The sequence below is a fragment of the Cavia porcellus genome, unplaced genomic scaffold (assembly GCF_034190915.1).
Source record: "Cavia porcellus strain 051 isolate PalLab524CR breed Dunkin Hartley unplaced genomic scaffold, mCavPor4.1 scaffold_32, whole genome shotgun sequence".
NCBI lineage: Eukaryota > Metazoa > Chordata > Mammalia > Rodentia > Caviidae > Cavia > Cavia porcellus.
Window position 1 is genome coordinate 25,625,485 of NW_026947515.1, and position 14,474 is coordinate 25,639,958.

The window sequence follows — 14,474 nt, forward strand, 5'->3', positions numbered from 1 at the left end:
AGGTGTAGGAAGTGGCTGAAGTTGGAGATGGATCACATGTGTGGGGCTAATGCAAGGCCAGGCCTGTGAACACAGAGAGCCCAAAGCAGCCACATAACAAGCTGTTCCAGCTCTGGAAGGCAAGGTGCCCAGGTGAGTCAGTCAAAAAAGCTGCTATGCAGAGGGGTTGAAATTGACATCAATTCCCTGAGTGCCTAAATAAATGGGCTAAGGTGGTTGCGCAGTTCCTTTCCTCCGATCCGGAAAGAGGGCCCACCTGATCCCAGCTTTGTGTGTCCTGCCCTTATTTCTTCACCTTTTCACCGCCCTTCATGCTCCTCACCCCAGGAAGTTTGAGAGCTGCATGAGTCATGGCACCTAAGATTACTGATGTTCAGCACAGAACCCGGGAGTCGGAGGCACGTCCCTCTGCCTCAGCTACTGTGAGCCACTTTGGCTTCCTGTGCTCATGGAATCGGGATGGCTATGACTTAATGACCCAGCACCTACAAAAAGAGGAGGCTCTGTTCTCCCTAGGTCCCACTCACTTTTATGCTTCCTGATATGTGACATGCCTCTTAACACGCATCGTGTCCCCTGTGTTAAGCAAACACTCGGCTGTGTCTTCAGAATGTAAGAGAGGACAAGGAGCCAACTCTGTGGGCACAAGAAGACATACATAACCCTGCAGAAAAGGCTGAGATTGAGACGGAAGGATGGGCTCAGCAGGGTGGTGGGTGTTCAGTGAGCAGGGTGGTGTGGGAGTCAGGCACAGGCTGGGAAAGGATGGGATGAAAATGACTCGTGGGCCTCCTTCCTGGACATTTGGAGCCAGGAAAACATACACCTGTTTTAACTGCTCTTTATACCACGTGACCACTTTGAGCCTCCCCTGGGCACACTTCACAACATGTGAAGCCTTGGGGTATACTTTTCCTCTTCTGGTCCTGTAGCTTTTTTTTCTTTCCATGGTAAGCTAATATCAGATACAGTGATTGAGCCAGTGAAGGGCAGGTGTCAGGAGCAGTCTGCAGCAACTGTGCTTTGGGTACTTAAGATTTGGAGACTTTGGTCAAGTGGGAGCCCAGGGTCTGAATTCAGAGCACAGTATTGGGCTGGGGAGGTCCAGGCAGGTCCTAAGAGTGCACATGAGGGCTGGGGAACAGCCAATTCTTGGCAGAAACCTGCACTGAGCTCGGCTCTGGTCTTCTGCTCCTTTGTCTCTGGGCAAGAAAGGTGTCCCTATGTCTTCAGTAGTGGAAACCCATGGGTGCTTCCATTTGTACAACTGTCTGTTGAGTGTATGGTCTTGTTCCACAAACTGCCAGGCTACTTTTACTAAAAAGAGTGACTTCACATGGGCCTGCAAATGTCCTATGAGTGACTGAAAGCAGGATTACAAACTTCGACATTTCTGCCTTTGAGTCATCTTCCCTGGCTGTCCCCTTGGATTCTCTGAGCCATCCATAAATGTCTTGTGAGGCGCGAAAAACCCACAGGCAACTTGCTTCCTGTCTACCTTTGTTTCTAGCTCTGCTTGCTTGCTTTGACTTCAAACTCCTGGTGATCCTTCTGCTCAACCTCCCAAGTGCTGGGATTACAGGTGTGCACAGCCACACACTGCACCAGTATCTTCCTATCACTCTTGAGAGGACACCCTGAGCAGTCCTGAGGGGATGATCAGCCGGACCACCTTTGCCCAGGACTGCTTGTCAACTCACACTTCTCGTTCCCTTGTCTCTGTATTCTGGGTGCTCATGTCAGCCCTCAAAGACAGGCTGCAAACACTGGTCCACTTATCTACCCACCGCAGCTAGACACTGGAAACTGATCAAAGTATCTTTGCTGCCTTTCACCATTACTTTGTTGTTGGATTTCTTTAGCATGAGTGGCCAGACCTGCTTCTTTGGAATCCCAGGCTCAGGCCACCGATCTATGTCTCTGGTAACAGCTCCTCTCCTTTTTGGAGGCTGTCCTGTCTGTAATTCTCTCTACAAGAGTGACAACCTCAATCCTTGGGTTCAGGCAGAGGATTCAGTGTGTTCAGTAAGCTTATGGTTCAGCAGGAAATGTATAAATAAGAACATACGTGAAACAGTTTTGCCCTAGGATAAATTACAGTTATGGCGGTGGTCTAACGTGGCGGAGGCCCAGAGCAGCAATGCCTACCACTTCCTGCTTCTTCAGCCCTAACTGCAACTCGTCTTTCTGTCTGTGCACACAGAGAATTCCAATCAGTTGCTCACATGTCATCAATATCCGCCCCATGCACTACTTCCATCAGAGGTCACGTATCTCTCTGTATCTGGTCGAAGGAGAAGCCCGGCTGCCATGAGTTGTGTGCTCCTTTCCACGTGCTCACCTTATCAAAACTGTTGATTTTTTACTTTTGCCACCAGAATACTCAAACAATATGGACAACTTTTGATGTTAGACTTACACGTGGTGGAAGTGAGGAATTCTATAGGAAACTCTAGCTAGTTTGGGATAAGGATAACATTTCCAGTCAGCTGGAATGACCAGAAGATTGCACGTGGCTTGGCACAAGTGTTTCATGTCACCAACTCCAGGACTTAGTATCCTTTGATTATTCCACTGAATTGTTGATTGCAGGGAATTCTGGGGCTGTGGAGGACCCTGAAAATCCGTCTCTTGTCTGTTTTTCAGGAGTCCCTGCCTCTAAGTGTCTTACTTTCTAGGCTCCTGAGTGCTCAAATCTGTGGGCTTCTCTGTCTTACGTTGCTCTCCACAATTGTAAGGCTGCCTAAAGGCGTGGGTCCTAGGGTGGGCTGGTGTAGCATAGGAGGGCATGAACAACTGCTTGGGCATGCAGCACATTTCCACAAACACTTTCTCACCGGGTAAACTACCAATGGGAAACAAACATGACTTGAACAATGATAAAAGAACCTGCAAAGTGCTATGAAGCCAGAAGAACTTGAGAGGTTTCAGGTTCACAGCACCTGTGAACATGTGCAGCACTGCTGAGTTTGGGCTTGTTAAAGGTTGGCTCAGTCCAGCTTCCCTCTCTGATCCTCCAGCCCTCATACCCTCCTCTCCTGCTACAGCCCATCTTCTGGGAATTAAGCGCCTCCTTCTGGTTTTACTTTGGGATGAGCCTCCTTCACACCCTGAGCTGCCCCTGGGCTTGAGTTCCTGGTCTCATTCTTCCACCCGGAGTGCACATGACCACTGCTGGCCAGACAGAGCTAATCAGAGCCTGTGACAGAGGCTTTGCTCAAACCCGTTTTCTTCACTGCTGTGTCTGGTGAGAATTACTGCCCATCTTGCAGCCTCGGGACCTGGTCCTGCTACCGTGGCATCCAGTATGGAGGACAATGCAGGAGAGGGGCAGACAGGGCCAAGGAGATGGATGTGGCCAGTCCTGAGCCTGTAGGACTGTTTACTGTTGAAGTGTGATTTTTAGATGGGAGACAGTCCTAACAAATCAAAGTTTGAACTTGTACAAGTCATCTGTATTTCAGCCTGTTTCCTCATCTATTACTTGGAAGATTTAAATGAGATAACACACACACACACTGAATGTAAATTTGCTATTAGTGATATGGTAATTATACAGTGGTGTCTCAGCTCATTAGCTTGATTCCTTGTATGAGTCTGGTTGCAAATCAAGTTGGACGAAAAAAAATCTGGTGTTTGGGGTCAATGTTGACTTAAGGAGATTCGATTTGGTTCTCATCTAATTCTGTTTCTATAATGGCTGATACATTGTGCCACCTTAGAAGTTTATTGGACTGGTTTCTTGAGTTCAATTTCAGCATATGTAGAGATGGGGACAGCTATCACAAAGAGAATGAGAGATGCAATGGTAGTTACTATTGTCTTCCCTAATTTGGAACTGGAGGACCTAAAAAGCCTCCAATGATTTGATTAGTTCTATAATATACAATAAGTATATAAGGTGGGTGAAGATGGGGACAACTATTTGTAAGAAACTAGAGACAGTTAGATAGACAATGAAGATCTCCAGTGGGCTTGTTGCGAAATCTGTATTTCTTTAAATTGTTTTTTTAACTGCTTTGTTCTGTTTTGACATGTTTAATCTTACCCTCTTTGAGATGTAAAACAAATGTGTAGGACTGATAACCATATTACTGAGCTCTTGTTCGATCATAGAGCAGAAGGGTTTGTAGTGTCACTTTATGAATGTCATTCTAAATACTTTAATTCTATAACACGAACAGCTATTTCTAAGATGACAATGTGTAACTTATCAACCAGCAATTTCTTACCGTTTGTTTTTCTGTAAGTTTGTATTATTTCTACCCTTTTTTTTAATCTCCATGTATTCTTTTGTTTCCTTTTCTTTAAATAAAAAAATTTTTTTAAAAAAGAAGTTTAAAAGCTTCACTACCTAACTCAGCAGTTCTATATCCTGGGGTGTAGAGGACACGCCCTAGGGTGGCTGTTCCCCATCCATGCTATTGTAATAGTTGTTTCATTGTATCAGCTTAAGAAGTTTAAAAGTTTAAGTGGCTCTGCAGCAGCCAGGGTCTTCACTTTGAAAACATCTTGAGGCTGTGCAAGAGGAGGCCATGGACATAGTGAGTGCTACAGCTGCCCCATGGCGGGTAGCCTGCTCACAACACAAGGGAGAAAAAGAGGCTTGTTCCCATTTATGTTGCTTCTTGCTGTCTTCTGCCAACTTCTGCCCTTTGCCACGTCACCCTGATTGGGAGCCAGCTGATTCTGGACTAAAACCTCTACAAACTGTGAGCTAAATGAACCTTTCTGCACTTAATTCTGGGGCATTAGGTATTTTGTTTCAGCCATGAGACAAAAGTCACTAAGTGCGACCGGAATTGTGGAGAGAATTGAGTTCATGAACTAAGGTACGGCTGTAAAAGTGTTGGTGAAGGATACAGGATTGTTTTGCTCTGCAAATAGTTTGTGGTACACAAATGCACTCGAAATCTCCCAGACTTGATGGGCTTTCTAGGACATGCAGGGACAGGAGATCACTGGTCCAGAGTCGCCTTCCTCAGCGGGGCAATCTATATTCTCTGCTCCCCTTCTGGGCTGTTTGGTTCTTTCGCTCAGACCACAGTTTGGTGTTGCGGTTTCCTCAGCCCATTCCCACCTTACTTAACTTGCCTGGTACAGGTTACTTCCGAGCTGGACCTCTGTCCTCTGCTTCCCTAATCCTCAGAATTGCCCAGGAGGCAGGGTGTCTGGAGACAGGCAGGCTACAAAAGCTGGGAGCACCTTTCCCAATAAGGAACTATGCCTACCAATTACTCATGTGGAATAAAACCACAACCACCCACACATGTTTCTAAGAGGGAAAACAAGTACATGACAGCTGTTCAATTTTTTACTCTTAATATTTTCCTGCTACTTATTAATTCATATTTTTGCTGAATACTAACTGAATTGCTGCTTCTGAACAGTTCTGAATTGTGAACTCCTAAAAGCAGGAAGAGATTGGCAGGAGCCAGAGATTTTAAGTTGTGAAAAAAATTAAGCATGCAATCATAGTATCTATTATCTTCTTTTAGCAAATTATAAGGTAACTTCCTGGAAACCACTGCCCCTTAACACAGCATGCCTGATTGCCACTTTGCATTTTGATCCTGCGGACTGATTGCAGAGTCAGTCTGCCACTGAGCTACATTCCTATTTTTTATAGGAGCCATCTCTATTTTTTATATCAGATGGGGTCTTCTTAAGTTGCCCATGCTAGTCATGAAGTTGTTTTGTTTGTTTTGGCCATGAACTTTTGCTGGTCCTGTTACAGTCATGTGAGTAGCTTATATTACAGGCATGTGCAATGGCACCAAGCCTCAGATTTACTTTTTAAAAATTATTTTCATTGGTACACTATTGACATATATAAGATTACATTCATGATTTGTCCCTGTATGTTTTATATCATTTGTTTTTCTTATTCATTCTTTCCTTCTCTTTATAAAACTTTGTTCCTATTGTTTTCCTGCTATTCTTTCTTATCTTTATCTCTATCTCCACACTTCCTTTTGTCCTGTTCCCTCCACTGTTCCCCTTCCATTTAGACATTTTATTCCTACTTCCCAATATCTATTATACACGTGGGCTGTTACTCACACTTGGTTTCTCACCAGGGAAACAATGTGGTATGCAAATGTGTGCCTGCTTTGTTTCACTTGAGAGTATGGTCTCTTGGTACATCCATTTACCTAGAAAGGTCTTAAGTTTATCCTTCGTTATGGCAGAGTGGTAATTCATTGTATTAAGAAACCCTCATCATCTTTATCAATTGGCTGATGGGCATTTAGACTGTTTCCGAGATTTAGCTATTAATTTTGCTGTTACTAACATGGGTGTGCATATATGGATGTGGTACTATGCTTATTCTTTTGGGAAGATATCGAGAAGGTAACTAGCTTAGTCAAATGGAATATCTAGTTTTAGTTTTTTGAGGAATTTCCACACTGATTTCCACAGTGTTTTCACCAGTCTACACTCTCACCTACAGACAGAAGTGTTCCTTTTTCCCCACACCCCCACCAGCATTTGTTATTGGTTGATTTCGTGATAATAGCTATTCTTTCTGGGATGAGATGGATCCTCAGCATTATTTTAACTTTCAGTTTTTAAATAATCAGTGATGTTGAACATTTTCTCATATATTTACTGGTTGTATTACTTCATCTGAGAAAATATTCATTTCAGATGCCCATTTTTAAATTGGGTCTTTAAATTTAGGGAGCTGATGTTTCAGTTCTTTATATATTCTAGATATTAGTTATTTGTCTGAAGAGTAGATGCTAATTTTTTCTCTATTTTATGGGTTTTCTCTTCACTCTGATGGTGGGTTCTTTTGCTGTGAAAAGTTTTTAGTATGATGTGATCCCGCTCATACATATGACTCATATGTATCTAGGAATCTGTCCATTTCTTTTGCATTTTCCATCTCATTTAGAGTACAGGTTCTCACAGTAGGTACTGATGATCTTCTGGATTTCTGTAGGATGCATTGTGACTTCTCTCTTTTCATTCCTCATCATATGAATTTGAGTCCTCCTTTCCTTTGATAAGGTTAGATAAAGGTTTTTCTATTTTACTCAATTTTTTAAAGAACCAGCTCTTGAATTCATTGATTCTTAGTATCATTTTGTTAGCCTCAATTGCATTAATTTCTGCTCTGATCTTTTAACTTCCTTCCTTAACTTGCTCTTTCTCAAAGCTTGAGGTTTAACATTAGTAATTTATGTGAGCTTGCCCCATTTTTCTGATACAGTTCACTGCTATAAATTTTCATTGTAGGACTGTTTTCATTGTATCCCATTAGTTCTAGAATATCTTATTGGAACTATCAGTTAGTTATATAAATTGTCTAATTTCTACCTTATCTGTAACTCATTTTTTTGTTCAGGACATTGTTATTTAATTTCTATGTATTTATATTACTTTTGTGGTTTCTTTTGCCACTGATTTCCCATTTCATTGCACTATGATTTGATAACATACATGGAATAATTTCAATTCCTTTGCATTTACTTAAGCATGTTCTATGAGCTAGTACTTTGGAGAAAGTCTACTGTGCTGCTGACAAGAATGTGTTTTCTGTTGTGGGGTGGAACACATAACTGCTAAGTCTATTTTGAAATGTTTGGTTCATCTCCAATATTTTTCTTTTGGTCTAGTTGATCTACTTGTGGCAGTGAGGTATTACACTTTATTAGCGTTTATTTGATTTCTCATATCCATTAATATTTGCTTTATACAATTGGGTGTGCTGGTATTTAGTGCATATATATTTATGGTTGTTATATCTTCCTCATATTATTCACTTAATGAGTATTAAATAACCTTCTTATTTCTTTTGATCAGTCTTGGCTTAAAAACAAACTTCATCTGCAAATAGAATAGCTCATTTTTTTCCTGAGTTCCTGTCTTATGGAATATGGTTTTCAGTCCTTCAACTTTCCACCTATGGCTATTCATTGATTGGGGGTAGAAAGAACAAGGCCACACCAGGAAGCAAGCCCAGTCTGGGAACCAATGCCATACATGGGCTGCTGCCGGATGGGAACAGCCAAATCCAAGCCTCTCCCCAAGAGTCAGTGCCATTTGCAGACTGGGGATAGAGAGAACAAGGCCACACCAGGAAGCAAGCCCAGTTCAGGAACCAGTGTCATGTACAGGCTGCCACTAGGCTGCAACAGACAGACCCTAGCCAGTTCCAGGGTGCAGCTTGCAAACAAGAAATACTATCTTCCCACTGTCAGCGACAGGCTTATCCAGAGAAACACAGGCTGTGATAATAGCTGTGGAGGTGAAATGCAATTGGACACTGTGGTGCTTTGGTGTTTCACTGACGCTGCAGGCCTAGGGCCAGTGGTCTGATCATAGGTTCAGAGGATAGCAGTACGCTATGTGGCATCTAGAGGGGACCTTCTTCCAAGGGTTGCAGCCATTGTTGATTCCCTGTGGTCTTATTTTGGAAGTCCTATGTCATTTTCATTGTTTTGCTGGGTTAGGTTGTATTCTCTTTTGTTCTGTTTGATTATGTCAAATCCAAAGGCAGGAGCAGCTATTTTGAGGACAGCAAGATATATTATGGTAGTAATTTTGCATTTATTATCGGCTAACTTTGAAGTCCTTTATTGCATTCATTTTTTGTTTTTATTGTTTATATTCTATTCTGTTTGATTTTTACTATGTTTGAAGTTATCTGGAGCTATTTTGAAGACACAAAAAAATTATGGTAACTATTGTTGATTTTGTAATGTTTCTGAAGTCCTATACCACTTACATTGGTTTGATTTTATTGGTTTTAATTTGTTTTATCCTCAAAAAAATACAATGGTAGGCCCAGTGATCAACTTGTTTTTCCTAAAAATGAAAGGTGAACTGAAATACACAAACTGTAACAAGCCCAAAATGAACTGAATGCCTGCAAGTTTACACTGATAAGTAAAGGTAAGCAAATCCTGTTCCCCAGTCATGCCTTCCCTGATAGTCTCACTATAAGAAAGTTGTGGTGGGCCAGCCAAGTACTTGTTCCCACAACAAGACTCAGAGTTTTTGAGAAAAAACTCACAGTCTTATACTGTCCAGCTTGTAATGGTTAATGAAAAACTTACCAGATAAACCTTGTGTTTCAATTTTTTTCTCTTCCCCTTTGCCTTGCTTCAGAGGCCTGAGCTGCTGGACTATTTTGAAGCAGAGGACACCTTCAAAACATTTCCCCTTCTAGAACATGTAGACACTTGAGGAATACTTGTTTGCAGAAAACAGGGAGAAACAGAAGTTTTTAATCTGTGACACACTGTGTCTTCAGATATTTGGAGGACTGAAAACCTAGAGATTTCAAATCATGAGTTGAACAAACAAAATTCCAATTAAATGTAAAAATGGAATGCACATTGCTCTTAACCTTGAGAACAATGACTGTGGACTTCATGATTCTTGTTGAACTTCCAGATCAAAATTCAAATGAGCCAAGCAGGCAAAAAGTTAATGGCAAAGCATTGACTGCTTATCCAGGAGAACCAGGAGCTTGGAAGGCAGCCGTCCAGGACTGTATTGCCCAGATGAAGCAGAGTTGGCCTTATAGAAGAAACATAGTGAGACACTTAAGAGCAGTCATGATGAACTGAATGACACCATCATTCAACCTGATGAGGAAGTAAAGGCATGCAGAGCACCATTTTGGTTCTTTAGCAGCAATCAAAGGAGACTTACCAGCAGATGGCTCAGTACCAGCAGCAGCAGCCTCAAGCATCCACCTCAAGTATCACAAGGCCTACATCTTTGGAATCGGTAACAGGCAGAAGCTAGATGGCAGTCATCTGACAAATGGACCAAGTAATGGCAGCTCCTCCTGTGTCTGGATTTTATAAGGAGAGGAACGCACTTGAGAATGACTTTGATTCTTCCCCAGGGAATGGGAATAAGGTCTCTGACCGAGAAGAGAAGGTAGGGGTTATGTGAACCAGTTCAGTGTGGGGTATGAAAGTGTAAAGTCTCCTATGGGCAGTCAAAACTCTCCCACACACCACTCAAATGACACAGACTCTAGTCATGACCCTCAAGAGGAGAAACTGGAGAGAGAAAACATCACCAAACTGAGGGTTCCTACCATGTCCAGAATAGCTTGGACTTAAGTGTACATGTACAGGCTTCAGTTTGTAACATTTTTCCAGAAAATGTTTACACGGTGTCATTCAACTTGGGAAAAGATAGTGTCCAAAAGATTAATGCATACTTTTGTCACAACTTGCTTTTTTGTATTTTGGTTTTGTTTGATTTTCTATTTTCGTTGTTGTTTTGGGGCTGTTTGTTTGGGTTTTTTTTTATTTATTTAGCTTCAATATCTCTGCCACACTGGAAATTTTACCAGTTCATTTCTTTGAATGTTTCTAAAAGGACACTATTTGTAGGATCAACGTTTGTAAAAATTTTTTTAAATTTTTTTTTCCAATACTGGTGGTCAAACAACCTTGCACTTGCCAAACATGCTGCTGAGCTAAACCCCTGGCCTGGATCAAGTTATTTTTATATGCATTACTGTGAAGTTGTAAATGGAAATCTTTCCTTACAGTACAACACAATGATGGCTGTATAAATCAGTGTCTATCTAGAACCTGTGTTGTGTAAGGGCATTCTTACTCATGCTGCTATATGCTTCCGCACCACCCAGATTTGTTGGAGCAGATGTGTGTATGACTGCCAAGTTTTTCCAGTACAGCAGATGTTTTCACTGAATGCTTGCTGGAGTTCTTGATGGAGTCCTATAGTGGTTCCCATGTTAGATACCATTTTCCTCACCTTACATCTGTGCATTTTCTCTTCAGGTGACTGAATGTTTCCGAAATATGTGTGCAGAGTTACTCAGTTTCCATGAACTGTCATTTCCTGTAAATACATATTGCTCTGTGACTCTTCCATACCTTACCTGTGCTAATCAAACCTGAGATTTTACTGTAAATTAAAAACAAAGATATTTGCAAAAACTGAAGCTTGCATTTTAAGTGATTTGTGTTGAATATTCCAGGAACATAGAATTTTAGTTGTCTATAACCCTTATCAGAGAATAAAGAAGAAATTCTTTCCTAATAACTAATAATTGTGATATAACCCCCAAATCTAAGTATGTGAAAAAAGAATAAAACAGATAAAAATTACCTATCTGCTTTGAGATATCCTAACAAAATTTTAGAAAATTGGTCAATAATACATTTAAAATATTAAATCCATATTAGATTCCTCCCAGGAATGTAAGGCTGGCTCAATCTAGACAATATGTTTCTAAGATTTACCACAAAAGAGACAAAAGAGAAAAATCATGAGCATTAAACTTTTTGTAGAAAAAGCTGTATTTTTATAAAGAAATGGTAGAATGTACAATCAGCCAGGTATGGTGGCACATATCTGTAATCCCAGCACTTGGGAATCTGAGGCAGTAGAAACTTTGGGAGATCCAGCCCTGAGCTACACAAGGCCAGTCTGAATTATAAAGCAGAACCCTGTCACAAAACGATTTTATGCCCTACCTCTTGCCACAATCCCTCTAGCTGCTATCAGGACTAGTAACCAGTATGGGCCAGGAGAAACAGCCAGCCATGCCCCTCATGAGCCCAACAGCCACCATTGGGATCAATAGCCAGCACAGGCCAGGAGAACCAGCCAGCCAAGCCCTCATACACCTGATGCTATTGGGAGAGTCTCAGTGTAGCCACCCCATACTGCACCACCTCCCTGGGAACCTAGGTTAGGAGAAACCAAATCCCCTACACCATGGATGTGTAGCCAACCTGGGATGCACCTGGGAATCCACAACTGTCTTGTCTACAGGAACCTAGGGAAATGTCAAGACCAAGGAGCAAAGAATAATCTCAGACCTCCAGCTCACACAGATCAAGTCTGGCAGACACCGACATGGAAGAAATTGGAAGACACCCACCAGAAATTTCTGAAAGGACAGCAGCTAAACTAAAGAAACAATTTCATGAGGCTGAAAAAGTATGTATCATGGCTTCCAGGAGAACATGGCAGACAGATAGCAGCAGCTACGGAGGCTCTCTGAGAGACCCAGCTTAGAATCCAGGAATGGTGCAGCGTGAGCAATCCTAAAAAAGAGGAGATATACCCTGCTGACCCAAGAATGAACTGAGCTGAGAGAAACCAACTAGGAATGCAATCCTGGTGCTATAACAGGAACAGATAAAGCCTCAGCATGGAAGCTGGAGCTCGTGCCATTGGAAGCCGCGATTTGGGTTTCCTGCTGCCGCTGTTGCGTATGAATCGGCTCGGCAGGGAGAGAGACACGTGAAAGCTCTGAGAATGGGAATCAGTGAACAGAGTTGAGAGTGGGACGGGCGGGGAGCCGTGCATCGACCTGCAGTGAGTGAGGGAAACAGGGACTCTTCTACGGTCTAGGAGGCTCCAACAGAGGACATTCTGGCACTGGGCAGACTTGCTGGAACAGGGCGCTGTAGTGACTTCAGTCACATATCCCCTTCTCAAGTGGGATTGGTGAGCAGTATCTAGCCTATGTGATGCTGCTGGCTAACACCAAGTAGGCTAGCACAACTCAGGTCCCAGCACTCTGGAGGTGCACCCTAGCGGTGAAGCCTTCAGTAGGTTGACCTGGAGGGGCGGGCCCCACATAGGCTGCCCGGTCCATATCTCCCTGGTGCGCTACGGTGGGCAGGAACACCTAGCCGGCACAATTCAAACAGACTGTGGCCAGGGAAGGAAGCTGGGCCTCCTATATATGCTTGTATATAAGGAACAAAGAATATGGGAAGAGGGAGCAACAAGAAAGGCTCCTTGGCCCCCAATCCTGAGAAACAGGCAATAGCAGACATGGCACCAATAGACATCTCCAGAGCCTCATACATGAGTTCAGGAATGAAGTTATTAATGACCTGAAGCAAGACATAAGCAGAATAGTTAGAGAAATGCTAAGCACCACCGAAGAAAAAACAGATGGTGGAATGGAAGAACAGAAAAAAAGGGGAGAATTGTTTGATGGAGAAAACAGAGAAAACATAGAATACGTGAAGCAGGTTCAAAGAGATTACCAGGAAACTAAAAACTCTATTGAAAACTGGCAGAAGAGCTTGAAAGAAACTAAGAATAGATTATCTGAACTGGAGGGCAGATTTGTAATATGGGAGCATGAAATGAAAAACTTCTTAAAAATAACAAAGAAACAAACAGCAATAATACAAAGGCTAGATGATAAGAAGTTCTATAACTTAAGAATTAAGAACATAAAAGAAGAGGTAGGGACACAAACAAATGAACTACAAAAGCTACTCGCAGAAATAATCCAGGAGAATTTTCCTAATTTAGTAAAAGGTAAAGATACTCAGATGTATGAAGCATACAGGACCCCAGGCACCTACAACCCAAACAGAGCAACACCCAGGCATATAATAATCAAAATACCAGAAATCCAACATTAGAAAAGAATATTAAAAGCCATCAGAGACAAGAAACAGCTCACTTACAAGGGAACACCCATCAGAATTACAGCAGACTTCTTGGCACAAACCATCAAATCATGAAGAGCGTGGGGAGAAATAATTCAAGCTTTGAAAGATAATAACATCCAGCCAAGATTGATATATCCTGCAGAATTATCCCTGGAAATTGATGGAAAAACAAGGTGCTTCCAGGATAAAGAGGAACTAGGGGAATAGGCAACCACCAATTCAACTCTACAGAGAATACTGCAGGATATTCTATAAAAGAAAAATACCAAGAATCCAGAAATAGTGGCAGAGAGGCCACAATGAATGGAGCAGAAAACAAAATGAAGAACACAAACTGATAACTAATGACAGAAAAAGATCTCAACAGAAATGAGACAGATAAGATTGGATGATAGGAACAGCTATTTTGGAGAAAACGACATCATAATAGGTACTGCTGATTTAATATCATCTTGTTTTGAAGTCCCATCAAGCTTTTGTTCTTCTGTCTCCATAGGTCTTAACATGTTGTATCTTACTGGATTTTATTATATATGATAGTATAAACAAAAACTTTTATAGACAAGGAGATTATACAGAAACCATTGTTCATTTTCTGTTAGTTGATTCTAAATACCCTATAATACTGTCATTCTCTTGAATGGTTTTACATTGTTTTGATATATTTTATGCTACAGTATACAAAGTTACACTCAAAGATTTCTAGGAAAGAGACAATATGGTAACTACTTTTATGTTGGGATTATCTTGTGGTGAAACACTATTTTGCTTAAATGGTTATGTTTTGATCTGCGCTGTTTTGTTGTTATGCCCTCTTTTATCTCAATCTCCATTTTATTATTTACTTTTTTATTTTTATCCTTTTAATTAAGGGAAAAATAAATAAAATAATAGTAGGATATATTATAGTAACCCACTTTGATTTTCTATTAACTTGATTTGAAGCCCTGTATTGCTCTTACCATCTTGTTTTGACTGATGTTCGTCTATTCTGTTTTGCTTGATAGTACCAGGTTCAAAAGTTTAGGCAGCAGCTGTGAAGAT

At 41.5% G+C, this 14,474-nt stretch overlaps 1 pseudogene; it reads left to right on the forward strand.

Moving 5' to 3' along the window:
* The first annotated feature begins 9,444 nt into the window (after positions 1-9,444).
* Positions 9,445-10,785, forward strand: LOC111755447 (pre-mRNA-splicing regulator WTAP-like; annotated as a pseudogene).
* The last annotated feature ends 3,689 nt before the right edge of the window (positions 10,786-14,474 follow it).